The 18369-nt window shown below is 34.7% G+C and overlaps 1 protein-coding gene across 3 annotated transcripts in view; it reads right to left on the bottom strand.

The window, feature by feature from the left end:
• Nucleotides 1-18369, bottom strand: part of LOC123672461 (irregular chiasm C-roughest protein-like) — a 140112-nt gene that overhangs the window by 107125 nt on the left and 14618 nt on the right. For 2 of the 3 annotated variants that reach the window (XM_045606556.1, XM_045606558.1), the window contains exon 2: nt 3673-3689. The exons of the other annotated variant lie outside the window; for it this stretch is intronic. The gene's annotated coding sequence lies outside the window, so the exon portion shown is untranslated. The remainder of the gene's footprint in view (nt 1-3672; nt 3690-18369) is intronic. 3 annotated transcript variants of the gene reach the window in all.

Below are 18369 nucleotides of genomic sequence, written 5' to 3'. Positions count from 1 at the left end.
GTTAATTTTCTATTTAATCTTCTGCAAAGTGAGTTGAGACACTTCCTACGAGACGACATTTTGCATGTAAACAAAGATTTCATGAAGGATATTCATTTACAATTCAGGAGCAGTCTGATGGTGCTTGAAATTACTGAGACGTGATGCTGGTGTCTGATGAGGACTAAAAGAGCGCTTTAAAAAGGGTTGGATATCTGGAGTATTTCATGCATTTCTTCTAGGGATGCTACAAGCTTCTCATACTTGAAAAGCATTCCACGTTGCTTGTTCCGAATTGGAACGATGACATTTTTTGCGCCTTGGCTGGAATGCTCGTCACGATGGGGTTTCTCGAAGACATACCTTCCTTTCGAACTTGATCTGTTACTGTGAGCGTCTATGAAAGCGAATTATTCGAATTCAGAGCAGACAATGAGAATTCTGCCAGACTTTGCTGTTGAGTTCTAATGGAATAATTCCCTTCGTTTTCTTGAGCTACCATTATTTATGATTTTAACAATCCCACTGTTCTGCAGATGCAAATTTAGAGAAAGAATGAAATATTTCATCATATTGTTTGAGATACTGGAATTATTCAGAATTAGAGTGAAAATCCAAAATCATTGTTTGTAGTTCATTTTTTCTTGAACCGTTCTGTCTATTTTAGCAATTATTCTTTCAATTGCAGTTTGATCCCTTGGAAACATGACTCTTCCGATTTCGTCCTCATTTACTTCATGTTTTTTATATACAGGGTGTTCGACGGCCTATTAGACGTTTCTGGAGAACGGGGTCGATTTGAAATCTGAAAATTCGGAATATGACATGATGCCCTATTCAGCTAAAATATTTTCGAAGTTCCAGCACTTCCGGTTATACAAGAATTGAAAAAAAAATTTTAAAAAACCCTTTTTTTTTTCATTTCATGTCTCAGATATTCTCAAGATTCCCATTCTCAATTACTTTTTCCTAAAATTATTGCGTTAGTCCTTATAGTTTCAAAATATTAAGGAAAAACCGAAAAAAAGAGAGAATTTCCATAGTCACTATTACGTGAATTATATTTACTGTGAATATCCTATGCGAGGGGGTAACCACTTCCGAAATCGATGTAATTCTGAAACACGAAATCCCGAAATCATCATCCGAAATCCCGAAATCGCCACCGAAATCACGAAATCATCTCCGAAATCCCGAAATCACCTCCGAAATCCCGAAATCGCTACCGAAATCACGAAATCGCTGTCGAAATCCCGAAATCGCTACCGAAATCCCGCAATCGCTGTCGAAATCTCGCAATCGCCGCGCCGTCGAAATCACATTTCTCGCAATCAATGGAGTGTGCGCAGTGGCGAAATCATCATCATTAGGTTAGGCACTGACGTTTGTTATGTTACATATTCAGAGGTTAGGTAACAGTTTTAGCACGATTTTCTTTTCTTGAGTTAATCAAGTGGAAGTATTTGGAAGAGTGTGTAGACGAGGAAAAAGGCAAATTTGGAATTTATGATTTCAATGAGCTCTGATAGAGATGCTGATGAAGAAATTGTTTCGGATTTCGAAACTAAGCGGTCATTGAATTTGACGGTACAAAGGAGATCGGGGTCGAGCTGAATATACAGGGTGTCCCGGAAATAATTGTACATACTCTTATTAAAAAAAAAAAAAAGAATTGAATAAATATAAGAGGTAGAGTAGGGCTAGTTGAGTACGGATCGACGGAAAAAAATCAATTTCTGTCTTTCCTTGGAAAGCACATGGGGATTTTCATATTCATGGAAATAATGAAATCAAAATAATAACCAAACTTGTCGGTGGAATTTATAGAAATTTGGGATGTTATTGACACATACCGAGATTGAGTCAGAGATATTAATTACTTCAATATCCCATTTAAAGTGTTCAGGTTAAAAATATTACTTTGTATTTCGAATTTGAAATGAATCGAAATGAATTGTTTAGATTTTCAAAAAGAGCATAAATTTTTGTTTTAATATGCGGTATCATTCAAAGTTGTCACATCTAACATTCTTTTTTTATGAACTTTTGAAATTGGAAAAAGTTCGAAAAATTTGATTTATTCAGGATAGAGGTATCTCGTGAAAATCGCGAATGAATATAAAATCTTCTCAAAACACAGTGAACGTCTATAAGATGGTAAGTATATGCTAATATATGAAATAATTCATTCACAACAATAAAAAACAGGAAAAAAACATGCTCAAAGACGAATTATGAATTCCTCGGAAATATTTTGTGGTCATTTTCTATGCTGAAAACATACTGAGAACTGAAATTTGAAATAGTTATCAGTTATTTGTTGGGATCTCGGTGGTGATTCAAATATTGCTATGAAATTTACGAATTATCAAAATTACCAATTTGACAAATAGAGCATTTGCTATAATAATGTTTTTGTTAGGAGTTGAAAATCTAAAATTTTGTATTATCTGTTCAACATTTCCAAAGATGCAAAATTTTTTTATAAATAAAATTAATTTTACGGCATTCAAACAATTTTTAAATTTGGAAAAAAGTTCCTCCTCCAGCGGGACTCGAACCACAACCTCCGAATAACTAGTTCGAGTTTGAGTTGGGAGGTTCTGGGTTCGAGTCCCGCTCGAGGATGTAATTTTTCTGAATTGAAAAATTGTCTGAATGCCGTGAAATTAAGTTCATTTATCAAAACACATACATTAAACGATTATTCACGTATTTTTAATAAAGAAATCATCCAAAATCGCCCGAAATCCTCCAAAATCCCCGAAATTCTCCGAAATCCCCGAAATCATCCGAAATCCCTCCGAAATCCCTCGAAATCCTCCGAAATCCCCCGAAATCTTCATGATTTCCGAAATCGGTGTATCTTTTTCACGGAGTGATTACCCCCTCGATCCTATGCGAATACTCAATTCATTTTCTCGAACTAGAATGATGTAGGAATATCGTGCATATCTTGAACTTGAGAAATATCATCACAGGGTGTTTCATATATTGTGCCAAAAATTGTGAACAAAATTTGATCATAACTTTCGATTTTCAAATTAGAACCCTATTTTTTTGTGATTTCGTTGGATTCTACGGTAAAAAATAAGGGTAGTGTCCAAACATGATTATGCTTCTAAATTCAATAATTCAAGAGTTATTCGACATTTTATGAATTTATGTTATACGTAGGGTCCATTTCATTCAATCTGTTTCTAGAGTGCGTTTCAAATCAGTATTCTATGATCATAGAAATTAAAATAAGCAATTATTTCAAAGTGACAGATTTACTCATTATTGAAGCTAGTAGAAAAAATGAAGGAGTTCTTTTAAAAATCACAAAAACTCAAATATCTCGTGAAGTACAGGGTATATTCGGAATAAATGCTTTCTTTCCATTTTTTTTGTTCACCCCAGTATATAACAGAATAAAAGTAACTCAATTTGAACTATTATGTTCCCAGAGGAACATTGAATTCAAAAACCAAATTACCAAAATGGGCCAAAAGGTTCACGAGAAAATGAACTACAAACTTGAGATGAGTAGATATGCAAGTGTTAGTTGTTCTAAAACTATGCCTTCGTATTACTCAAACATAAAACATGAATTCATTCGCCGGCTCATTCGTTACATCAATCAAGAATGAAAACATTAACAATTTGTCTCGGCCTACCTGTAGAAGTTAATTCGATTATAATCCTTCCTACCTTTCATGAAGATGTATCTGCAACAAAAAAGAATCAAATTTATATTATGAATTAGTCACAGTATCACAGGATCTACCTGCACTTCGTATATATATGATGCAAAAAATGAGATTCAATTTATATGGCGTTCCATTTGTTTATTTTCAACCTCTCTCGATACCTAACATCTCTTCATTTCGTAAAGTAAAAAATGTAGATACATATTTGAATCAGTTGATCTGACCATCGCTTAACGATTTCATCACAGGCCTCAAAAGTGTCTCAGAAATTTTCGATTTATTTCAGGAGTCATTATTTTTGTTTACTTTCTTTATCCTTGGAAAAAGTTCAAAATAGTTTTCGTGTCGCTGAACTGAGAAGCATTCAAATAGGTGATAAATCAAGGCGCATCAAGGTTCCTAAATATAAAGTGAGGTTGTAAAAATAGATTGAAAAGGCCAAATTTCTCTTAGTATCCTAGATAGAGTGAAACAATAGAAAATGGATGCTTTTAATTCGCTTATGTAATCAGATTGGGGTATTTCGAGAGATTCTTTCTTTCTTGAATTTAGAATTGTCGAAAAAAATTTTTGAAACATTTATTCTTCGAAAACGAAGACCTAATCATGAAATAAAGAACATTAATCTTAAGGTTAGTATTTCAAATATTCATAACTCAACTATTAATAGTAGAGTTATAAATTTCTGAAATTCTTATTCGTATTTCGGAACGAAAGACTTCGGGTTCAAATCCCGCCACTGGGTATTCATCGTATATCATTTTTTTACATTTATGATTTGGAATATTCATGGTAGGTTCCGTGTTGGGTTCGTTATTGACAAAATACATTAGATGATTCAGGAGTCATACCAGTATTGACTTCTGCTTTCTCAATTTTTGAAGAAATATCTGTCCGATGGAATTATGTTATATTGGGAATATAACAGAGAAAAATAGCGAAACGAATATTCAAGCGAAATTTCGATGAAAACTTATATTAATTGAAAGATTATAAAGCTCATTCAAAATTTTATTATCGAAATCGATGGAATTGACTCAGTAAGTAACTTGAGTTTTGGGTCTTGGAAAATGCTTTTTTCATACTACGATACATTTTGTTGGATTCATAGTTTTCTCAGTATGTTACATACATATGAATCGTATGAAAAGCTCTTGAGATAAGCTTAAAGGCATTGTGATGAAATAATCGTCAAACAAAGTACCGAGCAAAGCATTATGGAAAAACCATATTTTTCCACTTGAAAGCCTGTTGGTTATATGGTTTCCTGAATAACAATATATGAAAAACAAATATGAAAAGAGAACTCTACAGAAGAAACATTTATATAATGATAAGAAAGAGCAATAATTTGCAATGACCATTGAAAAAATTATAGAAATTTTTCTGGTCCATAGTCCATCAGTTACAATAGTACAAGACTGAAATAAGATCATAAACGATACCAGTAGTAATTGTTCCTACAAACTACAGAAATGCTCCATTCATCAAAAAAATAAAACGAAGAACAAGGAACGTATATAGTCTCGATAAGACTATTAATGATTGGAGAAGAATTTAATGAACGTATAAAAAATACAGACCATTAGCGAGATTAACCAAAGGAACAATGGGAAGCTCCTGAAATTTGGAGTGATGTATTCAAATCCATCGGGAAAAAAAACGGAATATTGTGTAATTTTCAGTTAAAAATAAAAGAAGAATTGTAATATCTAGAGGAGCAGGAGAAGAAGAAGAATAAAAGAGTAATGAACACACATAAAGCAACAGTATATTTCATAGCATAGGGTATTTTCCACGTAGGTCCTGAATAAAAGAGAACTAATTCTATTGAGCGATTTGAGGGCATACACCGGCATGAAATGTTCTAGTGCCGTCTCGGAAATGCCTTCAGAGAATTGAATTAGACGAGGTGGATCTACTTCAACTTTAGGTATCCCCTAAATGTTTCATACAGCAGTAATATGGCTGGAAATGTCTGGTGTTGTTTTCGGTTTTATTATACAAGTGCTAGGCGTAAGTTTCCCATTATGGTTACTTACCGTTTTAAAACTTCGGATCCTATTAAGTTCGATAGAATTTTCTCGGGTTTGGAGTTTTCGAGTAGGGCGTTTTATGGGCACTATTCATCCTCTAACATTCGCATGAAATGTGTATGTGAAAGGAAGACGACCAGGAGATCTGGAGTACACATGCTGCCTCAATAAGTCTCCGGGTGTCGTAAAATATCGATATACCAAATACTCGAATATCAGAATTGGATATATTTGCCACCTTTAAGAATCGATAAATGCCATATGGGATATTTGATATACGAATGGGATGGATTCCGAAGTAGTCAAGCAGACAGACGATCGAAAGGTAGGATTCCATTGAATATTTTCAATTCAAATTAGCTCTTCACAATAACCCTAAGTATGTTAAAACCTACAAAAAGTTGAATCTGATCAATTCGAGTACCTACAAATCAGTTGTTTTTTTTTTTCAATATTCATCACATTAAAAGATACATATAAGTACAGTGCATCCCATTTTGGGTGAGACAGCCAGGTTTCTCGCTTGTTATTTAAGATAGAGCCTTGCGGTTTTCACGTTCCAGTCCTACTTTTTCGTGAAACTCAAGTTGGTCTAATCAGATTTTGCATACCTGTTTCCGTTCAAGAGATACAGGGTGATTTTGGAAATTGATACTTTTCGGACCCCTCCTTTTTCTCCGAAGTTATTAGAAATAATGCTGAGGTAAAAACTACGTCTGAATGAGAATTTTGCGTAGAATCCAGTGGCGTATTCAATTTTTTTTTTCGGGGTATGGTTTTGAAGATTCAACACAAACTTATATTTTTTTCAATGGAACACCCTATAAATCATTACTGCGTTGAATTCGTTATTTTTTCCCCTTCAAAATGATATATGATACTATATAGGTAGGATGGTCAGAAATGTTAGAAAAACACTAAAACATCAAATAATGATGATTTTTTGTTAATGAGCAATGGATTTTCCATATGAAAAAAAGGATTAATTGGATAATTTTCATTTGTGATCTTTATTTATAGTAGAGTAAGCAAACAAATATAATACACTCATCACTAATATGAAAAACAAAACGTAGGTACCTACCTAATAGCAACAAATGAATAATAAAAAAATTCATAAACATTGCATAATATCTTACAGATTAAACTGTTCAAATTGCTGTCCATTTTCCCTAATACATATAATATACTACAGTAAAAGACATAACAATCTCGAAGAACTTCGTGCATCAAGAGAGGCAGTTTTCCAGGATTTACAAAACCGCCCTTTTATAATATTAAATGCACCCAGGCGTATTGAAAAGTTTTGTCAATTATGTATTAGAGGAAAATGGACAGTAATTTGAACAGTTTAAGTTGTAAGATATCATGCAATGTTTATGAATTTTTGTATTATTTATTTGTTGCTATAAGGTAGGTACCTACGTTTTGTTTTTCATGTTAGTGATGAGTGTATTATATTTGTTTGCTTACTCTACTATTTATAAAAATCACAAATTAAAATTATCTAATTGAACCTTTTTTTCATATGGGAAATCCATTGCTCATTAACAAAAAATCATCATTATTTGATGTTTTAGTGTTTTTTTAACATTTCTGACCATTCTACCTATATAGTATCATATATCATTTTGAAGGGAAAAAAATAACGAATTCAACGAAGTAATGATATATAGGGTGTTCCATTAAAAAAAATATAGGTTTGTGTTGAATCTTCAAAACCATGCCCCGAAAAAAAAAAATTGAATACGCCACTGGATTCTACGCAGAATTCTGATTCAGACGTAGTTTTTACCTCAGCATTATTTCTAATAACTTCGGAGAAAAAGGAGGGGTCCGAAAAGTATCAATTTCCAAAATCACCCTGTATCTCTTGAACGGAAACAGTTATGCAAAATCTGATTAGACCAACTTGAGTTTCACGAAAAAGTAGGACAGGAACGTGAAAACCGCAAGGCTCTATCTTGAATAACAAGCGAGAAACCTGGCAGTCTCACCCAAAATGGGATGCACTGTACATAAATAGATCAAAATCATCATGAAAATGAAATCCTTTTTTTGGAAATTTCTTCTAATGTTCTGCTCAAAGTGGAACCCTCGGATGAATTGTGAAATACTCGTGTGAAGTTTACTCGATTACAATAATCAGGAATTGCGATTGAATTGCAGGATCACGAATCCTTCGGAGCTAATTTATTTCAACCCCATCTGCATGTATTCTCACGCAATTTGTTTGAAAATTGTGGGAAGGTCAAGACAACTCTACTAACTACAAGGCTGATTAAAACTTTTGATCCTATTGATCTAACAATTTATTCAACAACAATTTAGAATACAATTGGGTATGTATGCTACAAAATTAGGTTTTGCGTATCCACATCACAATTCGATTATAAAGGCAGTTTTTTTTAGAGCTATAGAACTTTAAATTGCAATAAAACAACGATGGATTATTCGATTGACATGAATTTTATTTATCCGCAAGATAATCTTGTGGCATTATATTTTGAATAAGATTTCTGGTATATGACTGCCACGGCTGGCTCGGATGTAGTCCAATCTGGACGTCCAATTTTGGATGACTTTTTCCAACATTTGTGGCCGTATATCGGCAATAACACGGCGAATGTTGTCTTCCAAATGGTCAATGGTTTGTGGCTTATCCGCATAGACCAATGACTTTACATAGCCCCACAGAAAGTAGTCTAGCGGTGTTGAATCACAAGCCAATCTGGAGGCCAATTTACAGGTCCAAAACATGAAATTAGGCGGTCACCAAACGTGTCTTTCAATAAATCGATTGTGGCACGAGCTGTGTGACATGTTGCGTCGTCTTGTTGGAACTACAGCTCCTGGACATCAAGGTTGTTCAATTCAGGAATGAAAAAGTTAGTAATCATGGCTCTATACCGATCACCATCGACTGTAACGTTCTGGCCATCATCGTTTTTGAAGAACTACGGACCAATGATTCCACCAGCCCATAAAGCGCACCAAACAGTCAGTTTTTCTGGATGTAACTGTGTTTTGACATACACTTGAACATTAGCTTCACTAATCGAGAATAACTTCATGATGCAGACATAAATCGACTAATATTTCAATGGCGTTATTTTCACAAATACCTAAGCTTATTGTATGACATCTACGATCTTCTCGAGGATCTTCTTATTTTAACTACCACTTACCGCTATATCTATCTATTGCAAAACGGTGGAAGCAAAGTTGTACACCTAGAAGAATTTTTATATTTGTACCTACTAGATAATGAGTAAGGTTGGGTAAGGAATTATTTTTAATAGTTTTCAACGATGGCGAACAAGTTCTTATGCAGATTTCCAAGATCCTTCTTCAAATTAAGAAAATATATGTTTATATATTAAATTGTTTGAATTATTTTTGAGAATGACGTTATGAATGTTTACATTTTTGACATTGCCAAGGGTAAATGTGCTTTGAATTCACCATTTTAATTTTCTTTATAGATTCTGCCATAATCCCTATTCACTTCTTACCCTGTTTAACATATCTGCATAAATACTAGTTTGTCGAGTAGTGTGCTATCATTGAAAATCATCAAGAATCGATCTAAAATGTCCGTTTTCAATTGAAACAATAAAACAGTGAAAATACGAGGGGACGGTTTAGTGAACATTCTATTTTTTCCGCTACCTTAAAAGTATTCATAAATTTTACTTTTTGCGAAGATATTTTTATTAATCAGAACAAATTCACGTCCTTCGGGCTCTATGTAGTTGATTGATGATTTCCGTTACCCTTTTATGTATATTTTCATTCCTTACGGACCCATCATAAATATTCATTATTTCCTTTTTTACCTGTCTTCATCGCAGCACATATTGTATTATACTTTTTGTTCATAATTTCGAGTAATAAGCCCCAGAAATGTTGGAACTTTCCCTGAACATTTATACCCATTATGGAATGTATTAAATCCGAAATTTAAGACGAAATATTCGTTCAACTGCTATCCATTTTTTTATTGAGACTGAGAAATCTTTGGAATTATTTGAAAGAAACAGTAACATCCAGAAACAAAAGACAATCGAATGAAATGTCGGAATTTGAGTTATAATGTTCTATGTATAAAGAGTATAAGCAAACAGAATTCACGCTTTGATTTCTGGCACTATAGCGCTCTATATATACTAGAACCATAAAGTGGAATTTTCTGTTTCTTTTGCTGATATTTCAAATTATCACTTCATTCATTCATTTCCAAAAGCTGATAATTTCTCCGTAGAAGATATCATGCAGTTCGGTATATATTCGTGTGAATTGTTCATCTCACGACCACAATTATGTTAACATGTTAAGACACGAAGATTCAAAGAAGACCTTTGTTCGAAAAATCCAATAAAATAGGTAAAGACCGACGTAATACTTATTATCGTGTCGAAAATTGTTAGAGGTAATTACGTTAAATACATCGTCATGAGAAAAAGATCGGTTGTGGAATTCTTTCCCGGTTTAACGCCATTTCAACAGAGCAATTTTCATACAAACATCTCATGAATGTCGCAGTAATAGCATAATGAATATTTCTATAAATATCTGGAAAATTCACCTAGAGAGTAATTTCCACCGAGTTATTGACTAATGGCGTTGCCCTTAATACAGCACAATCTGGAACACACGTAAGTGGAAGTGGAAGTCTTTAGAAATCGGCATGAACAGAAGCATTACTGAGATTCGTGTGAGCAATAACCACAATTGGATCGATTCATGAAATTAACTTTGATGTGAATATTTCACATTTTCCACATAATGGGACAATCGGCTTGATTGTTATTACCGGTATTGACATTTTTTATTCTGGTGGTATGTGCAGCCGTTAAATTCAATTAGAGTTAGAGAGCAAACACAACTTTGGTTTATACGTGTATTTCCAGTAAGGATCACACAAGGAAAAAATCTTATAAATGACTCCTGCACCACTTTGCAACTTTTAATTTCTTTTTTTGTCACAATTGCAAAGTGAAAAACAACGCTGTTGCACAAAAATACGCGCTGCTGGTTAATGCCAAGGTCTGTTGCATCAAAATTCTATGCAACTTTCCTTTACTTTTCACTTAATTCTTTTCAACGCATGAAAAACAAAGCTTTAATCACCATATAGGTATACAATTATGAATTATAATGATTCAAGGTCAATTATTATTCAATAACGTATTGCCATTTCGAAGGTAACATACAGGGTAATATCATTAAGCCTCTCTCAGAAGGTGAATGCATAAGACCTCTCAATCAAGCTCCAGAGGTTTCTGGCGAGTCACTATCGATGACTATATCGATTCCTCTACTATTGACAGAAAGCTGACCGATTCTGGGCGATTACTTCCTTCTGACAGTCCAATTGTTGACAGTACAGTTCCGAGTTAACAGTTGTGCCGTAGAGGAGCAGCGCATAGTAAATAATTCCCAGCCACCTTCCACCAAACACACAGCAAAACCTTCCTGGTCGTCAATCCTAGCTTGGCCACCGTTTTCGCCGGCTCATCGTGTTTCGACCACGACCGTTTTCGCTTGACGTTGTCGTAAGTAATCCACTTATCACTCACCAGTCAACAATCGATTCATAAATTGGTTTTGTTGCGATTGAGCAGTGATCCACAGATGGAAATTCTGTCTATGAGGTTTTTTTACGTTAATTTGTATGGAAGTCATTTCTCGAGCTTTTTCAGTTTTATGCAAATGGTTCTTAACGGTTTTTTTGCGCTATTTTTAGCTCTTGGGCAATCGCAACAATGCTTACATGACGGTCGGACTCGATAATGTCCATGATTTGATCGACATTTTCAACAATTGACCTTTCAGTCCATGGTGTATCTTTGACATCGAAATTACCGAAACCAAAATTGTGTGTGACCGGAATCATAAACACTATTTACATTTTCAGCAGCCTGGCTTGCATTTTCGCCTTCAACGAAGAAAAACTGTAAAATATAGTGTTTTTTCTCTTTGCTATTGTACATCTTTGACCCGCGCTCAAACTAAACTGAGGTAACTAATCACAAAACTCTCAGAGAAGTTTTTGTAGTAGGAAATTTCATCTTTCTTACGCCATCTAATGGAACCCGATCGGACTGATACAACGCTAGATACAGATAACCAGAGCCATCTATTGGGAAGTAATATAATGATCTCTTGTGGAAAAGGAATATTAAATCATCTTGTGAAACCTGCAGTCCTTCATTCTATGCCTCATTTTCAATAAAAACTCTCACGAAATAATCCTGAGAATGACATAACTCAACGATAAATCAATACATCAAAAATTACCGAACTCCAGCCATCTCCATCGTCCCAGTTAAACAAATTTTCTACGATAACTTCCTGGAAACTTCATAAATTAATTGGGGGAGGTAATAAATTTTTCCACGCTGTACCCCAGGACACTATTTGAGTTCGGAACACAAACATGCCAGCATTCAACATCTTCTATGAATTTCTTACTGCGAGTCCAAATCGATCCACTTGTTTCTTACACGCAAGATTGTCAGTGTCAGATTTATTTCTGATTTATTGTGTCAGCCAATCACGATAGGATTTAAGACTTCAAGTATTCAATACAGATTCGTGTTGAATTTTTTTGTGCGATTTCTTTTCGAACAGTCTGTGATTTTCGAATTTTGAGCCGAGAATGGTCTCAAACGGTAAGATTTATGTCATTTATGACAAATCAATCGTCAAATTCGATTCTGTTCGTCCGGCTGATGTCTGTTGTATACACGATAACTTTTAAATAAAACTTGAAATTCTCAAGCTAGGTTCGGATCTCGAATTCTGCTGTTGAGTTCTTAATGGTCTAAATTCGACAAGGAGTTCTGTGAATATGGCCGTTCGAAATTTTGTTTTCTTATTACTTTCAAAACAAACGGGTGTTTTTTTTTCGAGGTATATAACTTTAAGTTAGCATTACTGTTCAAGATGGCGACCGATTTAAGACATTGCTCGATCCCATGTTGCGAAAGTGTTCAAGACATATTTGAAAACGTTGAAATTGGAAGTCTTACTCCAGCCGCCGTATTCTCCAGACATTGCTCTCTCGGACTATCACTTGTTCCGATGAATGGCTCACGGCCTGGCTAACCAGCAAGAAGTTTAAAATTGGATCGATTCGTGGATCGCTTCGAAAGATGACCAGTTTTTTCAACGCGGTAGTTAAATAGAAAACTGGTGTCGACCTCGCTGCTAGTCTCGGCACATTGAAAGACATCTTGGACAGAAGATATGGTGAGTCTATCCTGTTGGCTAACAATCCACGGGCAAACCTGGCACATTGTTCTTCATGTCTATCAAGTAACGAGGATATCCTCAACTTCTCCATAACATCAGAAAGGTCAGCACCACGCTCAGGATACCGCCCTGTTCTCTTGAAAACCACGTATTTAAAAAATCTCCTATGAATACTCTCCAATCGCGACAGATGACAGTCATAAATAGGGAACCACACCAAGTGAGCATACTCCAACTTACTGACAACCAGCGCGAAATAGAGATTCCTCAATATCGACCAATCCCCGAACTATATGTCATTTTTCAAGAGTTGTCGGACTTGGACTTTGCCAATTGATGTTGAGTTAGAAGTAGATATTCAATTAAGGCCTAGAAACCCTGGTATGTCTACTTATACCTGTAAAACATTGGGACAAAACACGAGATTTATGCCTACTGTTGAGTTGAGAGATCACTAGAGTTTCAGATAGCGCTTATATCGTTTATCATAAACTGTAATCACAAACCGCACAGGGTGTTAACAATATAAAGGGTGTTTGTTAAGAGCTATAGAACTTTAAATTGCATTAAAACAACGATGGATTATTCGATTGACATGAATTTTATTTATCCGCAAGATAATCTTGTGGCATTGCATTTTAAATATGATTTCTGACATATGACCGCCACGGCTGGCTCCGATGTAGTCCAATCTGGACGTCCAATTTTCGATGACTTTTTCCAACATTTGTGGCCGTATATCGGCAATAACACGGCGAATGTTGTCTTCCAAATGGTCGAGGGTTTGTGGCTTATCCGCATAGACCAATGTCTTTACATAGCCCCACAGAAAATAGTCTAGCGGTGTTAAATCACAAGATCTTGGAGGCCAATTCACAGGTCCAAAACGTGAAATTAGGCGGTTTTTACACTGCCCGAAAGATGGGAGAAATTAGTGGCAAACGATGGAAAATACTTTGAATCATAAATTTAAAACCAGTTTTTCACAATGAAGCCTCGAATTTCGGAAAAAAAAATGGCGGTAACAAAGTTGTACGCCTACGTATACAATTAATTCTCAATACGGCACATCAGAAAATACGTAAAGTCTAGCTGCCTTGCGATCTCGCACATAAAATTTATTTAGAATAAAGAATGGAGTTGCATAGATGAAAAATATTCACGGAGTTGACTTCAGCAATGCTAAACCTACTGGAAATGAGCAATGTTTAACTTCGAGAAAACTGGATATATTCACTACATAAATATCACTTGGTATCATAAAACAATTTACGATGTGAAACCAGCAACTAGGTGCAGCAAGCAGCAGCATTGGGCGGTAGCCAAAACTAAGAGCACCATCGGGCAAAATGTTATATGTTAATGGATATATTGAATTTAATGCCCCATATGCGACACAGTTGGGGGTCTGAAGGAAAGAATTTATTGGTTTATGGGAGAGATACCGAAAATGTATATTGCAACTAGGACTGTATAGATTGTTGCAAGACGATATAATATTTACGAGTGTAATTTCCTATTCCGGATGGTGAATTATAATTTACACCCGGATTCGGGAAACGAGGACAGAACTACATCGAAGATTTCTGCAAGGATGCAGCGTTTCCTTATTGCAACTTAGATGTTGTTTATCCTCCCATATCTTCAAATGGATGGAAATTGAAAGATATGGGAGTATTGTGAATTACTGATATATGAATATAAACTTAATTGTGCTTTGACCATGATTTACTATTAATGGATAACTTTTGCTTTGAAAGAGTAATTTTGTCGAATAAATGAACTATTGTGGACATAGAGTTTTTGTCAAAAGTCTAACTTTAATTCAATAATGAGTTGAAAATATTTATATATATACATATACAGGGTGTTTCATTGGGAAACGGAAATACTTCACAGGTGCATAGGTGGCACCGAGGCAGTTCTGGAGAAACCCCATTCGTTGGGTCTTACCGTCTTCATAGCCGATATACAGGGTGTTTTATGAATTTTGCCCGTTTCTTTCTGAGGCCATATCAAACAAACCACCCGGTACATTTTCTTTATATTTGGCAAATATGTTCCTAATTGAGAGCTCAAACGTATCATGCAATAACTGCCTTGAAAATCCAGGTCCGGGTTGACAAAAAATTATGAATCGTTTGAATCCTCGAAACAACACCTTGTACATCGGAATTTTAAAAGTCTGTTTCAATATTCGGAAACACCACTGAAAACTTAACTGAGACGTGTACTTCAAATTTTCGCGTAGACAGTTTTACTGCACAAATTTTCAACGTAAAAGTGAAGTTTCTGAGAACTTGGATACCTGAAAGTGAAAATTTAACTTTTAACAATGAATTTTCAAAAATATTGAATCCATAATTATTTCATCATTACTTTGCAATTCATTTTCACATTGGTTTTACTTTTACCCATGACTTCCAGACGTTTTGAAATGGCTTGTTGCGTCACTCCCAATGATCCTGCCAATTCTTAACACGAATCTTGACCAAGTAATGCCACCAATTGTATATCTTCGAAAACCATGTACGCCTAATCATATTTTCGACAGTGAGCCTCGCAACATTACGTGAAACATTGACCGAGAAAAGGTTGAAGAGCATTCTTTTGGTGTCCGTGAAGTTAGCACCCACTTTTTCGAAAATGAAGAATTTTTTTTTTGCGTTCGTTAGTAACTCGTTAGTAACTATTTGTAACACAAAAATTTTCGTTTGTACCTCAACGATACTGGTAGAAAACATCACATTCCGCAAGGGTGCCAACTTCACGGGCACCCACTCTTTGATTTTTCTCGGAAAAAAATATTCAGTTAGGAAGTCCATCGTTAGTAACTATTTGTAACACAAAAATTTTCGTTTGTAACCTAACCTATAATGGAAAAATTACACCCCCAAAATGCGAAGTTGGCACCCACTTTTTCGAAAATGATGATTTTTACTTTTGCATTCGTTAGTAACTCGTTAGTAACTATTTGTAACACAAAAATTTTCGTTTGTACCTCAAGAAGACTGGTAGAAAAAAATTGTTATCCACAAGAGTTTCAACTTCACGGACACACACTTTTAGATTTTTCTCCGAAAAAAATATTCAGTTAAGAAGTCCATCGTTAGTAACTATTTATAACATAAAAATTTTCGTTTGTAACCTAACCTATGATGGAAAAATGTCACCCCCAAAATGCGAAGTTAGCACCCACTTTTTCGAAAATGATGAATTTTTTTTTTGCATTCGTTAGTAACTCGTTAGTAACTATTTGTAACACAAAAATTTTCGTTTGTAACCTAACCTATGGTGAAAAAATGACACCCTCAAAATGCGAAGTTAGCACCCACTTTTTCGAAAATGATGAATTTTTTTTTTGCATTCGTTAGTAACTCGTTAGTAACTATTTGTAACACCAAAATTTCCGTTTGTACCTCAAGAAAACTGGTAGAAAAAAATTGTTATCCACAAGAGTTCCAACTTCACGGACACCCACTTTTAGATTTTTCTCGGAAAAAAATATTCAGTTAAGAAGTCCATAGTTAGTAACTATTTATAACACAAAAATTTTCGTTTGTAACCTAACCTATGATGGAAAAATGACACCCCCAAAATGCGAAGTTAGCACTCACTTTTTCGAAAATGATGATTTTTTTTTGCATTAGGTCTCTAGGTAAAACGACAGCAAATATTTAGAAACGTTTGAGTAAATTGAGTGGCGATAAAATTTCCCCTAGAGCAATCTATACTGTTGTCAAATGTAATAGATACAATTGCCGAGATCTCATAGAAATTAAGGAACAAGTTGTTGAATCTGAAGATCGGAAATCTCTTGAACACGACAATGTTCTCGTAGAAGATGAGTACCTATCTGAAAATTATTTTTCAGTACCTGCCAATTTATGGCAACAATGTTTTGATGAGATCCGATTGTCTCTCAGACCTGTATGGACTGACATATTTTTTGAACTGATAACCAAAAACCTGGACACTGAATGTATATGGATGTTCAAAAAACACAAAATTGGTAGCGAGAATATTTTTTTTAAATTCGAAGCTTATTGTGCGGAGTGTAAAGGTTCATTTAAGGGTTGGTGTGTCGATCCCTCAAATAAAACCAATGAACAAGAACTGAAATTTTTTTATGAAATGAGTAATGTAAAACTCATCCAACATAACTATCAAATGAAAAGACCATTGAAGGGCACTAGAAGAAATGAAATCGGTAATGGAAGACCATAGAAGGATGGAGCTTCCACTTATAAAAAACGGGAATATTGTCAATAAGACGACAACAACAAAAGTATCTGATGGGGTCTCCATTCTTCTAGGAAATACTTGTCCATTTGATACAATTTTGCAATGTATTTTATCAGCTTATTGTGATAGTATTGGTTTTCAACAAAAAATCAATGAGAATAAGGAAGATGTGAAAATATTCAACCTACTCAGTACAGTAGCTACCAAAGGGGCAGGCAGTCAGTTTCGTAAAGAAAGAGCTGTTTTTCTTAATGAAATCTACAAACAACAAAAACTAGCGATCAATAGTAAAATTTTAAGAGTAGACTGTCAAGATAATGTAATATCTGCTCTTCAGAAAACTGGACAGGGATTGAATAGTCTTACAGAAATACATAAATGCATGAAGTGCTCTTACGAAAAGAGGATTTCAAGGATTTACAAAACCATTCAAATCACGGATTATAGCAATGAAAACTTTGAGTCTACGTTTCTGAGATCGCTGCAAGGACAGTTCAAATGCCAGATGTGTTCAAATAAGGTGATAGTGGAAACTATATTCAGCACTCATTTGTTTATAGACACTAGTGAAGCTGAAAATATTAATATTGAAAAACTCCCTGTGACTTTGAAATGCGGTGGACAACAGTTGATATTAAGAGGTTTGGTTGCTTACCAGAAGTCTCTTACCAGACAAAGTCTAGGACACTACATTTCCATCTGTCGAAGAAATGATGGAGCTCTAGAATTGTACGATGATATGGCCAAAAAAGTAAAGATTGTAGAAAAAACATTAGAGCTTAACATCCACTTACTACTGTATAGTATTTAAATGAAATTTTGAATTAACTATGTTGAAGTTCATTTCAATAAATAATTTTATAATACATTTGAGACTACTGCATTAATGAAATCTACCTCACAAAAAACAGTGACAGATTTATCACGTATAGGGAAATTCATCTATTTCATTATTCAGTATACAATATCGGAAACTCAAAAGTGCACCTCTCTTGGAGCGATTCTCTCATAGGTTAGGTTACAAATGAAAATTTTGGTGTTACAAACATGTACTAACGATTTACTAACGAATGCAAAAAAAAATCATAATTTTCGAAAAAGTGAGTGCTAACTTCGCATTTTGGGGGTGTCATTTTTCCATCATAGGTTAGGTTACA

This window comes from Harmonia axyridis, chromosome 2 (assembly GCF_914767665.1).
Source record: "Harmonia axyridis chromosome 2, icHarAxyr1.1, whole genome shotgun sequence".
Lineage (NCBI taxonomy): Eukaryota > Metazoa > Arthropoda > Insecta > Coleoptera > Coccinellidae > Harmonia > Harmonia axyridis.
The sequence above is the reverse complement of the archived record's forward strand: the minus strand, read 5'-3'. Positions and strand labels throughout refer to the sequence as shown.